Source organism: Typopeltis vanoorti, chromosome 10, assembly GCF_054136105.1.
Source record: "Typopeltis vanoorti isolate ZY-2024b chromosome 10, IOZ_Tvanoo_1.0, whole genome shotgun sequence".
In the NCBI taxonomy this organism is placed as follows: Eukaryota; Metazoa; Arthropoda; class Arachnida; order Uropygi; family Thelyphonidae; genus Typopeltis; species Typopeltis vanoorti.
Window position 1 is genome coordinate 28,330,465 of NC_143558.1, and position 16,761 is coordinate 28,347,225.

A 16,761-nucleotide genomic window follows, 5' to 3' on the forward strand; every position below is an offset into this window, starting at 1 on the left:
AGATATATGTTGAATAGGCATGGGGATAATGGGCATCCTTGCATTACTCCTTTTTGGATCTCTATGGGTTCTGTTGTGAGCGTGTCCTTTTTAATTATTGCATTTGTCTTAGAGTAATATTTTATCAGAAACTATATTATATATTTGTCTATTGCTTTTTCTAGTAGAATTTTAAGGATTTCTCTGTTGATGTTATCGAAAGCTTGTTTAAAGTCCACAAAACAACAGTATAGTTCTTTATGGTCTTCCCAGCTGAGCTCTGCTAGTTGGTGCAATGTGAAAATTTGGTCTATTGTTGAATAGTTTCCTCGGAAACCAGCTTGTTCTATGCCTATCATTTCTTCGTAGGTGTTTTTTAATCTATTTTGTATAATTCTTATGAATATTTTATAGGTGTGAGGGAGTAAATTGATTGGTCTGTAATTTCTGCAGTCTCTTTTGTCTCCTTTCTTGTATATTGGGATGATCTTTCCAGTTCTCCAGTCATCTGGGATCTCTCCTGTTTGTAGTATTTTATTGAATAGGGTTGTTAAATATACTATTGATATGCTGCCTCCATATGACCACAGTTCAGTAGGGATAGTATCAATGCCTGGTGCTTTATTGTTTTTCATCTGTTTTATTGTGCATCTAACTTCTTGTAAAATTTTTGGGTGATCATTATTTTCTTCTATTGTTGGCATTGCAGTTTTGTTTCCTTGGTGGAAGATAGTCTTAAAATAGTTTGACCAGATTTTTCTTATATATTCGATATTCCCGGTTTCAGTCATCTTGTTGTTTATCATTGTTACTGCTTTTGCTGAGAATTCCTCTGTAATTTCTCTTACAGTATCATGGAAGACTTTTAGGTTGTTTTGTTGGTATGCTTCTTGGCATTTCTTAGCTTTTTCTTCTAACCATTTTTCTTTGGCTTTTTTGCATAGGTTATCAACTTTATTTTTTAGTGCTCTGTATTTTTCTCTATTCTCTTCATTGTTTTGTTGGTTTACAAGTATCTTGGCCTCTCTTTTCTCTTCTATGGTAGTTATGATTTCTTGGGTTATCCACTGTTTGTTTATTTTGGGTTTGGAACCTAGAGTGTCTTTTGCAATTGATAACACTATTTTTCCTTCTTCCCAGTATTTTCCGCTGTTCTGTAAGATGGAGGGTTTTAATTTCAAGCACATCTGTTCTAAAAATCGACTTCTGCTTGAGCTATCTTTTAGTTTTGATAGGTTGATGTTTTCTTCTTTTCTGATATTATTTTTCGTGTTGAATTTTATCTTCACTTTGGCAGTTAATATTTCGTGGTCAGTGTCAAAATCAAAACTCCTTAATGTTCGTACATTATTTACTGATCTTTTCCATTGTTTGTTTATAATGATATAATCTATGCAGTTCTTTATATTACCATCTGGGGATATCCATGTATATTTATTATTAGGGCGTTGATAGAACAATGTGTTTGTAATCATTAGATCGTTTGCTTTATAGAAGTGGAGTAATTGTTCTCCTCTGTCGTTAAGCTCTCCGTATCCAAATTTCCCCATCACATCTTTTTTGTCTGCTGTGAACTGTCCTATTTTAACATTAAAATCTCCCATCACTATCATGAGTTCTCTATTTTTGGGATTATCTATTTCCTGTTGTAGTTCTTCATAGAAATTTTCTATTTCTTCCTCTGAATGGTTACTGTCTGGTGCATATATTTGGATTATTTTGTTTGACCTTTTTCTTTTGCTTGAAGTTTGGCTGTTATTATTCTAGGAGACACTAGGTTTATTTCAATTACTGAGTAAGTTTCTTTTCAATTAGTAATGCAACTCCTTCTCTGTGTATGTATCTCCTTCTCTATAGTAATGCAACTCCTTCTCTGAGATTATGTTGAAAAATAAAAATTTTGAAATTATAAATTCGTTTTTTCATTGTTAGGCTGAGAACTTTTCAGAACCCTCATATATAAAATCTGGTGTAAAAAAATTTGATGTAAAAAATCTGGACTTTAAAGTCCAGATTTTTTACATCAAACAGCGTTTGATTGAACAAAACATTGATGGAACCATTCATTAAAAATTTCTTTTGTAACCCAACCATTTTTTTTTTATTTGCCCTTCAGTGCACTGGTAATGTGCTAAAATCCATACCTTTCATTGTCTGTGGTCTTAGGGATCGATTAATGAGTAATGGTTTTAATTGCCAAAATTGTTAGGACAACACAAAGACTTCTGGGAATGATGCAGAGGACACTGACTAGTAGAAGTAGAGACATTCTTGTTCCATTGTATAAAGCTTTGATTAGGCCACACATGGACTACTGTGCACAGATTTGGTCACCTGGTTTTCAAAAAGACAGATGTTGAAAAGGGTCCAGAGGCGACTGACTAAGGTAGTTTCTGGAATGTCAAATATGAGGAAAGTTGAGAAGATGCAATTTACAGAGTCTAGTGGATAGGAGAAAGAGGGGAGATATGAGAGAGACCTACAAGTTAATAAGGGTAGTTATACTATCAGTGTTGGAGAGGTTCTACAGAAAACAGTTGGGAGATCAGGGGAGAACCAGAGGTATAAGGAGGATGTGAGCAGGGGAATGAGAAGCAGGTTTTTTGCATGCAGAGTTGTGAATGATTGAAATGCCGTGAATGAGAGTGTGGTGTCTACAGAGAATTTGAGTGTGTGTTTAAGGTGGTATGATGAGCTGTATGTATGATAAAAGGACCTCCTAGATGAGTCTTTGACTCCATGGGGGTCTTGGGTAATAATAATATACAATCTCCTGAAGCATTGCTGCAAAATAGTAGAGTCACACAATCCTTAGCTGCTTTAAAGCAGCTACAGATCGTGATTTCACTATATAAGTTCTGCTTGGCATTTTTTGTCTACATTATGTAGCGTAGAGTAATCCCTAATATTTAAAACATTGAGGGGGGGGTCCCAAAAATTCACGTTTAAGTACATATGTACCATTCTAGGAAATGATAATTTGAAATACCATTTTTAACAGAATTGAATTCAAACAGAAATATTAAAACTAAGTGCCATTTGAACCGTGTAAAATCAAAATATACTATTGTAAAAATAGAATTGCTTTTGTTTTCTAAACCTTGAAAAAAGAGAATTGCCTGTATATATTTCGAAACTGCGTAAAAAAAAAGGCTGTGTAAAAAGAGAATTGTCTGTATATATGTATATATATATAATTAATCATAGGGGAAAAAAATCCTTATTCTATTTACTGTATTATAGGTTTACATTTTGTGGGTGCACACTTCTGACACTCGCTGGTTTCTTTATCAGTGATGAAGGAGTAGTAGCTATACACAATTTTTATTCCTCTTTTTTTTTTTTTTTAGTAAGAAAAAAGATTTCTGGGAAATTAAATGTTTTCATGGCATATTTTTTAATTTTTAAAAAATATTTTCTCAAAATAAAAAAAAGTACATGGATTCACTTTTTTTGAGAACACTAAACCTCAAAATTATGAAAAGAATTAGCTTATGGCATTCACATACAGCACTATCACTCCCCTTCCAAATTCAAAATGCTATTTCTGATGTAAGTTAGATTTAAACATGCTTGGAAGTAGTACAGATCTTAATTGTGAATTAAAATCATGGCGTTTTTTTATTTTTTGCTCATTACAGCCATGATCTCATTATGTCTGTGTTTGTTACAGCAAAGTTCAACTCGGGCTGGGCTACTTCCCAGGTCAGTACAGCATGATCACTGTCTCCAACTGGTGGCAAAACAATCATATTCTTAACTTAAGACACCTTCTGACACAGTGATCAAAACTAACACTCTTTGACCTTTGTCTCTGATTCTTTCACATACCACTTAAAAAAGTTCTTGCAACAGCTCAATAAATTTTCCTTCATTCTTATCATGAGTTTTCTCTGCTATCCAATCACCAATTACTTGCTTAGTACCATCAGGGTAATTTTAGTGATGCATTTCATCCTCCCCAGCAACTGAACCACCAAATCTGTAACGATTCTCCACCTGTTATATTTCAGGTTATATATATGTTATATTTCATCTTGTTAGCTGCCACTTCAAACCAGATAGTCTCAAACTTATTGCTGCATGGAATATTATTACTATTACTGTGCTCATGTTTTTACTCTAACTGGACTCAAATCATCAGATAGTATTAGTAATAGCCCTCTCTGTTTTGTGCTTCTAAAAATATCATACCCTTTACACTCAATCCTAGTTACATCAGACACTGGTAGCCAGGTTTCTCTGATGCCAACAATCTTAGGCCCCAACATATTTACCATAGCAACAAACTCAACCCCTTTGTTTGTGATGCTCCTGGCAATTTGTTTATTGACTTAAGTTACCACTTGGCTTTTTCTTATACTTGCATCTGTAGTCTGCTTGACTCATTTGGACAATTTTATATTTTTTATACTTGCATCTGTAGTCTGCTTGACTCATTTGGACAATTTTATATTTTTGCCCTCCCCAGATACACTTAATGCCAGAATCCAAAACTTATATTTCCACTTCTTTACCAAATTTATAACCATGCTCAATTGCATTTATATCATTGTCATGTCTGCATATACTATAGCTGAACTTGCACACATATTCTTGCCATTCCTCCTAGGATGATCTATTTCCCTATTCCATTAAGTCTCACTCCAAGAAATAGTTTCTCCTGGCTCTTGATGCCAAATCCATTCAAGAGCAGGCCATCCTTCCTATACAAGTCTTTAATGTTATCACACCACTCCACACATCTAAAATTATACACACACACACGTTGCTAGTTTTTCTACACAGCCTGTGCATTGAATCATTTGCTATGATATCCCTCCTTTTGTTCTGACCAAAGCCCTGCAGGTAAAAGAAATTCACTATTACAAACTATCCACTATAACAAACCATTCCTATGGACTCTATAGAAAAAGTCTTCTATAATGAAAATTAACTAGTTGCCATTTTACAATGCTGCAAAATGCTCACTCTCAAACACAGATTAAAAGCTACAGCACATGAATTATAAATTTAATTTGAGAAGTCTGATATACTGTTATAACTTCCAAATATCTCAAAATGGCATCCATTTTAATTTATTTGCTTAATATCGATGTCTTCATTTGTGCAATTTCATCAAAATATAATAGTTGATTTCACATTTGTTAGACCAAATCAATGAGTATTTTATATTTTTTTGCCTGTGGCTCAAAGGGATGTAATAGTTATTTAAAAATGCCTTGATGACTAAGACAAAATATCAGTTTAATAAAAAGTTATTTATTACTTCTGTGTTTTTCTTCAAGAAACAAAAACATGAAAGTCTAAGCATCCATACAAAGTTAAGCATTTGACCTTTGTCACTATATCAATTTTTGCCTTTATCTGAAAATGTTAGATTAAGATTTTCATTCTATTACAATATTGCTTTCATTTTGTTGATGTGTATTTACGCGATTACTGTACACCTTCAATAAAACGCATTATGCGACTTTGAAAATTTTAATAGTTATAACAGCAGAAATTTTTAACTACTATGGTATTCATTAGGTTAGATATAAACTTGCTCACTTTATATTATTCTTTTCCTCCTCATTAAGTTTTTATTATTGCTTGTGCAGGCCAAATGGAATCCTGTTAAAATTCAGCCACTTCTGGCTAGAACTGTTGTAGCCCCCCCCCCCCCCACAACAGTTAAAGGTAGGATATTTCACTTGCTTTAGAAGAAATGTACCTATGTAACTAGGTTAAAAAAGATTTGTAGAAATATGGGGTGAAGTGGAATTCCTGGGTTTTTTGAAATTTTCAAATATGAGTTAAAGGTCCAACCCTTAGGGTTGATGTTTTCATTAGAAGAATTTAAAATTTTAAAAAATTATGAATTAATAGAAAATATAGGATAAATGTTTGTGAAAACCTCCCAGAACTTTGCCAAAGCAATATTCCAAGGGACTTATCTTCCTTATAGAACCTCAAAAATAGTGCTTGGGTACAAGCTCTGGGAGGTTTTCACATTGTTTAATATTTAATGAACAATAAAGATTTTAATAAAACACCAATATAACATCTAATACCAATCAATATTTTTCGTTCTTAAATTTTTAAAAGACAGTAATTTTATCTTTATTTTCAAATTTATGTTATTTTAATAAAAAATATTTCTTGCATTTTTCATAATTTTATTATTGTCTAATTTTTGTACCCATTTTTAATTTGTTGTTTTAAGGATATTTGCGACATAAGACTGAATGATATAATCACGTAATCACAAGAAAGATATTTATTTAACCAAATATTTCGGTCTGGAAATAGCAGACCATCGTCGGTGGTATTACAAGAACAGTTTAAAAAATATACAAGCTAGAATACTAACAATAGATCGTTGAAATTAGAACATGCCGCGTGATGTTATATCACTAAGTATGAAACGAAATATTTTGAAGTAGAAACATGATTGAATTTGCTATTAAAAAAAAAAAAAAAAAAAAAAAAAAAAAAAAAAAAAAAAAATTAATGAGTAATCTTGATTAGGCTTTCCCAGATTTTTGATATAGATATGCAGTCATTACGATTCAGGTTGGGATGATGGAGCAAGGCCTCCACGCTTTCCTTGAACAAACGTTCGAACCTGTAACGGGATCTATGTAAGAGGCGCGTCTTGGACCAAAGGATGCTGTGGTCAGTTTCAATCCCGTGTTGAGCCAAACCAGACTTTTCAGGTTTATTGTGAAGAATGGATGATTGATGTTCTTGGATTCTTTTTTCAAGAGAACGTCCAGTCTGTCCAAAGTAAGAGAGATCACAGTTGCAAGGAATTTGATAAACTCCAGGAAGAGATAAAGTTGAGCGTTTGTCTTTAGGAGAAGGAAAATGAGAAGACAATTTGTTAATAGGAGAATACGTAGCTGTTAAATCATATTTCTTCAAAATTCTTGCGATAGGTTCTGAAATACCGGAGATATAAGGAATAGGTACTCGACGAATTGAATCTTTGTTGTTTTGTGGAGGATTTTAAGATGTAAGAAGACGTTGAATACTTTTTTCAGAAAAGCCATTGAGTTTCATGTGTTGCTGGATAGTAGAAAGTTCTTTCTGTAGATAATCAAAAGTAGAACAATTAGTTTTGGCTCTTTTGATGAGACATTTTATAATTCCTGTTTTATGACATGGATGATGGGCTGATTCTTTCAGAATATAACGACCTGTGAATGTTGGTTTCCTGTATACTGTAGTTGTAAGAATATTTGAAGATGATCGGATGAGGAGAACGTCTAAAAAAGATAACTGGTTGTTTTCTTCTAATTCCATAGTAAACTTTATGCGATGATGTAAGGAATGAATACTGGTTAAAAAGGAAGATAAAGTGTTTTTACTGTGAGGCCAAATAGCAAATATGTCATCTATATATCTTACCCAAAAAGATGGTAGAGGGAAACTAGATGTGAAGAGGACTTTTTCTAAATGTTCTAAATAAAAGTTGGCTAAAGCTGGAGAAAGAGGACTTCCCATGGCTGTTCCTTCTACTTGGCTATAAAATTTGTTTTGACATATGAAATAACCAGAATGTATAACGAAATCGAATAGTTTTATAATATCTTGAGGAAAGATGTCAGCAAGTAGTTTTAAAGTTTCCTTAAAAGGTACATTGGTGTATAAAGATTCTATATCAAAACTAACCATAAGATCTGTAGGTTGTAATGAGACATCTTTTAATTTTTCTAAGAAATCTGAGGAGTTTTTTAAAAAAGAACTCGAGTTGCCAATGTAAGATTTCAGTAATTTAGCTAGATATTTGGCTATACGGTAAGTAGGAGAATCAATGCAATCTACTATTGGACGAAGAGGATAGTCAATCTTATGGATTTTTGGAAGGCCATAAAATCTAGGAGGTCTTGCAAAATGAGTTTTAAGTCTTTCAATTTTATGGCCTTCCAAAAATCCATAAGATTGACTATCCTCTTCGTCCAATAGTAGATTGCATTGATTCTCCTATTAACAAATTGTCTTCTCATTTTCCTTCTCCTAAAGACAAACGCTCAACTTTATCTCTTCCTGGAGTTTATCAAATTCCTTGCAACTGTGATCTCTCTTACTTTGGACAGACTGGACGTTCTCTTGAAAAAAGAATCTAAGAACATCAATCATCCATTCTTCACAATAAACCTGAAAAGTCTGGTTTGGCTCAACACGGGATTGAAACTGACCACAGCATCCTTTGGTCCAAGACGCGCCTCTTACATAGATCCCGTTACAGGTTCGAACGTTTGTTCAAGGAAAGCGTGGAGGCCTTGCTCCATCATCCCAACCTGAATCGTAATGACTGCATATCTATATCAAAAATCTGGGAAAGCCTAATCAAGATTACTCATTAATTTTTTTTTTTTTTTTTTTTTTTTTTTTTTTTTTTTTTTAATAGCAAATTCAATCATGTTTCTACTTCAAAATATTTCGTTTCATACTTAGTGATATAACATCACGCGGCATGTTCTAATTTCAACGATCTATTGTTAGTATTCTAGCTTGTATATTTTTTAAACTGTTCTTGTAATACCACCGACGATGGTCTGCTATTTCCAGACCGAAATATTTGGTTAAATAAATTTCTTTCTTGTGATTACGTGATTATATCATTTACCCATTTTTAAATTTTCCAAAAAACCCAGGTAATCCACTTCGCCTGAAATATGGATCAAAAGAGAAAATTGTCTGGTTGGCAGAATAAAAAAAATCGAGAAAAGAGGCTGATAGAGCAATTAAGGAATCAAAGAACTGCATAGTTTTCTGCAAGATGGGCAAGACAAGAATAATTCTATTCACACTATCGAACCGATGGACACAAGTGAGCTTAAGCATGATGGTGGAATTGTAACCATTGTGAGACCTGGAGCTGAAACTGATGAAACTTGTGTTAAGATTGAATCAAATACTGGTACAAACACAACTAAACAGGATGATGGGAACTCAACCGACGTAGTGTTTGAAAGAGAATGTTCAAATAGCGGATGTAGAGATGAGTGCTGTGGAGATGACTATCTATTCTGATCTTGAAAACATAGCGGATTGGCCAGAAAACGTACAGAATTTTCAAATTGAAAAGACAGTGCTGAAAGGGCCAAGACGAGCTAACATTAAACATTATCCGAAAGACCGTGTTGGGTGATCATTTAGCAAAATATATTTCCAACGAAAAACAGCAAATGGTGAATTAGTGGATAGAACATGGCTTGTATATTCAACCAAATTAGATAGTGTGTTCTGTTTTTGTTGCAAAATATTTAGTAGCGATGAATTTACCTTAGCAAAGATCGGCACAAATGACTGGGGACACATGACGTTGATTTTGAAGAGACATGAACGAAGCACTCAGCATTTTGATTGTTATGGAAAGTGGACGGAGTTTGACCACCAGAAAGTGGACTTTCTGGTGGTCAAACTGTTGATTCTTTGACGAACAAATTCTATTTGAGTGAAGTAAAACATTGGGATGAAGTGCTGAAGAGAATAATTTCAATTATTTTAACGATGGCCTCAGAAAATATGGCATTTAGAGGGTCTTCGGATAAATTATTCACCAAAAATAATGGTAAATTTTTAAAGTTGGTCGAGTTGTTCTCAAAATTTATCCATTCTTAGAAAAACATGTAAAACAGGCAATAGAAAATCCACACACGACTCATTGCTTGGGAAAAGATATCCAGAAGGAAATTATTTTATTGATCGCCAAAGCTACAACAGATAGATTTTGGACATGGTCAAAAATGCAATGTATTTCTCAATTATTGTGGATTGTACACCTGATCAAAGTCATAAAGAACAGATGTCCACTGTTGTGCGTTACGTCGACATCGAAAAAGCAGCTGAGGGTCACAATGCCAATGTGGAAATTAAACAAAGTTTTTTGGAATTTATTAACATTGTAAAAACAACTGGAGTAAAGATGACCGAAGAAATTTTAAATTCTTTGAAACAAAATGATTTATCTATTATGAATCTTCGTGGTCAAGGCTACCACAATGGAGTCACATGCAAGGTAAAAGAAACTGTGTGCAGTGTCAAATTGCAAATATCAATCCAAGAGCGTTTTTCATTCCATGTGTCTGCCATTCCTTAAATTTAGTCGTTGTTGATGCAGTAAATGAAGCTATTGAAATTGTTAATTTTTTTTAACCATTCAAATAATTTACAAGTTTTTCTTGGGATCGACAAAGCATTGGCATATTTTTCAGTCTCCATGTGTTGTAAATTGACAGTGAAATTGTTAAGCGATACTAGATGGGAAAGCCATGTTAATGCTGTTAGTGCTTTGAAGACCGGATTGAAAGGTATTTTTTCTGCGTTAAAAAAAGTCGTTCAATTGGAAAAAGATTCACTTACACGTATAACAGCGGAATCAATCACATCAAAATTAGATAGTTTTGAATTCATTTGTGGATTAATGATCTGGCACGACGTACTTACAGAAATCAATTGTACAAGCAAGTTATTACAATCACAAAGCATGAATGTTAAATCAGCAGCAACTGCTGATTTAAAATTCATTGAAAAGGACAACTGAATTTCTTATTTCCCATAACTCTGAAGATTCCTTCAAAAATTATATTTCCCAAGCAAAAGGCATCGCAATAGATGTGGATTTAACAGACAATTTTAGTCCTGAGTTAGATAATCGGATCTGAAAGAGAAAGAAATTCTTTGATGAGGAACCAGATACCATGCAGCCCGTTGATGCAAAAAGGAAATTCCAAACCAAATTTTTCGATATTTTGTTCACAACTGCAATTACTTCAATGAAGGAGCATTTTGGAGCACTTTGAAATTTTGTACATTACAGAATGTGATAACATGGAAGACCAACAATTGGAAGAAAAATGTAGTTCATTAGAAAAAGCATTAAGTGACAAAGAAAACAAGGACACCGAAGCAGAAGAACTGCAAATAGAGCTGAAAATATTATCTAGAAAAACTGAAGAAAATAGTACACCAGAAATGGTTTTGAACTGGATTTATAACAACAAGCTTGAAGAACTCTTTGCAAATTCACTGATTGCATTGAGAATACTATTGACTTTGTCCGTTTCATTTGCTAAGGGAGAGAGAACATTTTCTAAATTACAATTAATAAAGAACTACCTGCGATCAAGCATGAGTCAAGAAAAACTAAATGGTTTGGCACAATTTCAATAGAAAATAATATTGCTCAGTCCATCAACATTGATGTACTGTGACAGGATTTCGCTAAAATGAAAGTCAGACAAATCCCTTTTAGCATAAATAATGTAAAGAATATTTGAATAAATCTCTTAACTTTATATTACTATTTTATATTATTTTGAAAATTTATATAACTTGAGAAAAAATTTGTATAAGCAGGACTAATCCGTAGGTAACATTATACTGTATACTGTAAATCGGTTTTCATTTGTTTTTCATTTCCTGTTCGTTTTATTCACACTTTATTAAAAAAAACTTTTTTGGAAAGGTGCCGAACATTAATCGCACATACAAGAAAAATACTATGCGCCGGTCCTGCCCTGGATCACCCAGTGATGAGCGACCCACAGGATCAAAAATTCAGAAACTCAGCGTTGTTCCCCTCAATAACAGGCTCACCCTACCACTGAGACACGGTTAGCTCTATACCATCGCAGACTCCCCCCACCCCTCCCCCCCACCGAGCAGAGCCGCTCATCTGAGGCACAACAGTCATGCCTCAGTTAACTTCATGGGCTACGGCATTGCCATTTGTTTTTACCCCCACTCAGGCCCTGGGTGACAGCAACAGCCGAGCCTCAGTTAAAACTTCATGGGCTACAGCATTGCCATTCATCACCCAAGCTTCCAACCGGTTTTGACCTTTATCGAGGTCTCATCAGTGGGAGCCAGACTCTGAAGTAATGCAGAAGTCATATTTCCATATACAAGTAGCCAAAAGGTGTTACATCTTATTACTAAAATACTCTGGATTAGAGACAGATGTTGAAAGTTTTTCCACTGGTTATTCTATAAATTAAAGATGCCAAGAAATTATATTCTTGTTTTAATCCTTTATCCAAGTGTAAGCAAACAAAGTTTGTGCGTGAAGTAATTTCAAGACTGTGCAACTCATATATAGAGGCTAATGACATCATGTCACTTTCCTTGGTATCCCATAGTGCAAAGGACATATCCTTATGGATATGTATAATGCCATTACTCTATATAGCAGGTATGAGTTTCCCAGTCATGAAATTACTTCACATGCAAACTTTGTTTGCTTATACTTGGATAAAGGATTAAACCAAGAATATAATTTCTTGGCATCTTGAATTTATAATATAACCAAGTTGAAAAACTTTCAACATTTTTTATGGTGGATAGTTTGCCATAGTGCATTTATTCTAGCACTGTATCTATAAGGATTTGATCAAGCCTTTTGCCTTTTTTTAGTAGTTAGTGAGAATAAGTGAATATTTTTTTATGTTTGTTGTAGTGAGATTCACCTGTACCTTATTCAGTCTAAAAAGGCCTATATAAAATTCTTTCCATTAAGATTTATACTTAGATCTCTTTCCAAGCAAGGTAATATCATTGTTTTACATATATAAAAACATCTAATATGCTTTGCTGTAGGGTAAATTATCTTGAATATTTTTTATTTCAGTTACTGCCTTGCACATCTTTGCTTCCAACTATATTTAATTTGACCATGCATAAATCAAAACCATTTGATGTTTAAAATATTATTTGTATTAACAATCCTTGACAATGAAGGCCATCCTAAATAAAAATGCATAATTTAAAGTTTAACCTCTCGAAGGTACTAATACAGTTGACTTACTATAATAAACTCATAGGGCCATACAAATAGTTTGTTATAGTGAATTTATTTTAGCACAACATAGCATTCTGCCAATGGGTCTTTAGTTGAAACTTTTCAATAGTTTGTTGTATTAATTTAATTTTTTTATGCTGTCATAAATTTCTCTATATTTTGAAATTCTTGTAAGTCGTTTGCAAATGATTGCCAGTTTGATGCATCATGTTTTTATTGGCAATTTCTGGCACAGTATGGATGTTTAAGACATTAATTATTACCCACAACTTTGTTTAAGGAGGAAACGTGTCTAGGGATAATAATTAACTTTATTTAGTTAAATTATTAAATCAATATTTTGCTTTGGTCATAGGCACAAAGATGTACGCTATGCACATGCAGGAAGACAAACACAGAACAAACAAGAGCCAAAAAGTAAGATCCTACAGTGTTAACTGTGCCCTCTATGGGTATGGTGATGAGACCTTGCTCGTTCAGCTGAAGGTCTCCCAAATTTTTGGTAATCGACAGAGTGTGTTCATCCAGCCATTGATTGTTCCTCCATTTTGTCCACAGTGTATTAATTTGCAGGAGCAAAGAATACTATGGACACCAAGGATGATCTAAATAATGAAGATCTTTTGGTGAGCAGATAAGAGTAGGTAATTTTTGGTATGGCTTAAAGGAAATCTGTGTTATGTTATATCTTTTAAGAATGTGTGAAATTTTTTTTTTCCTAGAGTGCCTCAGAAGTAAGGGAAAAATGAATTTTTTGTGATCCACATTTTGAGGAAGGGATTGGGTTTGGAGAGTAGAGAGAGAGAATTCTGTTGATTTTTTAAAGAGGTAAGCCATTGTTCCATCACATCACACCACACATTCATCCCTCCAAGTAGTAGGATATTATCACAGTAAATAGAACCATACTAGCCCAACTATACTAGTCTCTCCACTGAAATGGATTACATTCCCCTTGTATCAATAGAACTCTCTGCCTACCTTCCAATCCCTCCCTAATCTGGATTATACTGCAATCTCATACTGTCATGGCACCCCTCAGAAAAAAAAATTCTCACTTTCTTAAAAGATATACAGCTTCCTTTAAGCCATACCAAAAATCAGATACCCATATCTGCTCACCAAAAGATCCTCTCCATCATCTAAATCATCCTGGTGTCTGTGGCATTCCTTCTTCATCATCAAATTCCTGACATTTATCCTCAAGGGGTGTACAGGATATTATGATAGTACTACATGAAGAACTTACTAACTTCTTATCAACAATTTTCCTCCAAATCAATCTATTATTCTGTCAAGACTCCAACATTGTCGGATCTTATATTTCTGTCTTCTAAAGCACATTTTACTGTATGAATCCACCTATATATATATCTCGATCTTCCATTGGGTCTTTTTCCTACCAACCTGGCAGAGAACACTTGTTTTGCTAATCTTTCCTCTCCCATTCTGTTTAAGTGACCGTACCACCTGAGATTAACTCTGTTAATACGTTCCTGGATGCTAACAATATCAAGTTCTTGCCCAATATATCCTCATTTTTAATATGATGTTACCATTGATGCCATCTGTTCACACCCCTAATCTTTCTCAGGACTTTCATATCAAATTAATATGAAAGTCCTGAGAACCTGATATCAAAATTGGAGATGTTAATCTCAGCTCTTTACTTTATGTAGATGATGTTATACTTTTAAATAAATCTAGTACAAGTCTGCAAGATTCCCTGACTAAATTGAATAACTATTGTGATAAATTTAGTATGAAAATCAACAATAACAAGACAAAGACATTGAAAATATCAACTGCATTGATTCTGTTGTCTATTTCCATATTTAATTTAGTCTTCATTAAAAATTGTGCTTAAGTAGCTGAAATATTTTATTTGTTCTATAGGTTCTCCATTCACAATGCAGTTGATATTTTCAATGTTTCTGCGTATTTTCATCATCATTGTCTTGCTATTGCTGATTTTCATACCGAATTTATTACAACAGTTATTCAATTGAATCAGGGAAAATTGCAGACTTGTATACTGGATTTATTTAAAAGTATAACATCATCTGCATAAAATATAGAGCTGAGATCTCCAATTTTGATATCAGGTTTAATACCACTTTCCTTCATAATGTTATTCATATAAATAATGAGGAACAGGGGATAATGTACATCCTTGTTTGACCAGATTTAATATCAAACTATCTTCCAGTACTTTAATTCTAACTGCTGACTTACAACTCAAATAAAGACTAAGTATTGCTTGATATAATGCCCCATTGACACAATACAGCTTTTCTTTTGGCACCTTGTCGTATGCCTTTTGCAGGTCTACAAAACTTAAGTATACAAAACTGTAACATTTCTTGTTTATACGAGGATGGTCTGAAAAGTTCTCGGCCTATCAATGAAAAAAACGAATTTAGAATTTCAAAATTATTTTTATTTTTCAACATATCTCCCTTAAGACTAATACATTTATTCCAGCGCCATTATCCCATCCCTGTAGCGGTTCTCAGTAAGATCTGCAAAACACCTGCAATGATTACAGCTGCAATCACCTCTTGATTCGAAGAAAAATGCTGACCAGCGAGGAAGAGTTTTAGTTTTGGGAAGAGATTGAAGTCAGAGGGAGCTAAATCTAAGGATTAGGGTGAATGTTCCAACAATTCATAGTGCAGATCCCTTAATTTTCCCATTTCCAAAACACCTTTGTGGGCAGGTGCATTGTCCTGATGAAAGATGATTTTTTTATTCTGCAAAACGGGTCTTTTCTCACGAATTTTTTCATCTAGTCTGGTTAAAAAATCAGAATAATATTCCCTGGTTATTGTTTTATCCTTTTCAAGATAATTAATAAACAAAATGCCTTTAGCTTCCCAAAACACCAATGCCATGACCTTTCCTGCTGATGGAAACAACTTTGTCTTCTTTGGTATTGAATAACCGGCTTCTGTCCACTGTTTTGACTGCTGTTTGGATTCTGGTGTGTAATGGTGAATCCAAGTCTCATCCATAGTAATAAATCGACACACAAAATCAGTTTTATTCTTGTTAAAACGCTCCAAACACTGTTCAAAGATTTTCATGCGAGTGTGTTTTTGATCTGCTGTGAGCAAGCGCAGCACCAATCTTGTGCAAAGCTTTTTCATTTGCAATTCTTCATGCAAAATATATCCTACACGTTCTTTTGAAATGCCTATAGTCTCAGCAATTTCATGCACTTTGACTTGCCAGACATCCAATTCCATATCTTGCACTTGATCAATGATTTCTGGTGTTATTACACTTTTTTGGACATCCTTCACATGGATCATCTTCAAGGATGGTACGGCCATGTTTAAACTTGGCAGCCCATTTCTTAATTGTTGAAAACAAAGGAGAAGAGTGCCCATAAACTTTTATGAACTTTGAATGCATTTCTTTTGGCGTTAAACCTTCTTTTACCAAGAATTTTATAACTGCATGATACTCAATTTTATCCATTTCAAGGGATACAGGCAAAAGTATTGCCTGTATCCCTTCAAAAGCTGTATATATAAAACAAACTATTTGATAGAATGACCTGCAATTTCACATGGATGCTTATGACAGATGTACCAACTTAGAAAAAAAAAAATCTTTCCGATAGCATTGCCATCTATGGTCGAGGCTGAGAACTTTTCAGACCACCCTCGTAAATAAAGATACTTTAGACAAACTGGAAAAACACAACATCTATCTGGAGGAACAGAAAAGTTGTCCATTATTACCAAACACTGCATCCAATGGAAAAAAAATCTGAGAGACTATTTCTAGAATTTGCCACACGCTACAACATTCTTAGAATGTAAACAAATGTGACTGTCTCACATTTGATGATAGCCTTCCAAAAATTTGGAAGGCTATCATCTTGAGACTTAAAGCTGAGCAAGCAAGATTGTCACTGCACCTATTAAAGGCACCAGTTATAACTTGATCCTGCCTGCATGCATGCACGCACATGTATAGTG

At 33.9% G+C, this 16,761-nt stretch overlaps 1 protein-coding gene across 2 annotated transcripts in view; it reads right to left on the bottom strand.

Moving 5' to 3' along the window:
• Positions 1 to 16,761, bottom strand: part of LOC150102273 (signal recognition particle 14 kDa protein-like) — an 84,495-nt gene that overhangs the window by 44,464 nt on the left and 23,270 nt on the right. The window lies entirely within an intron of this gene.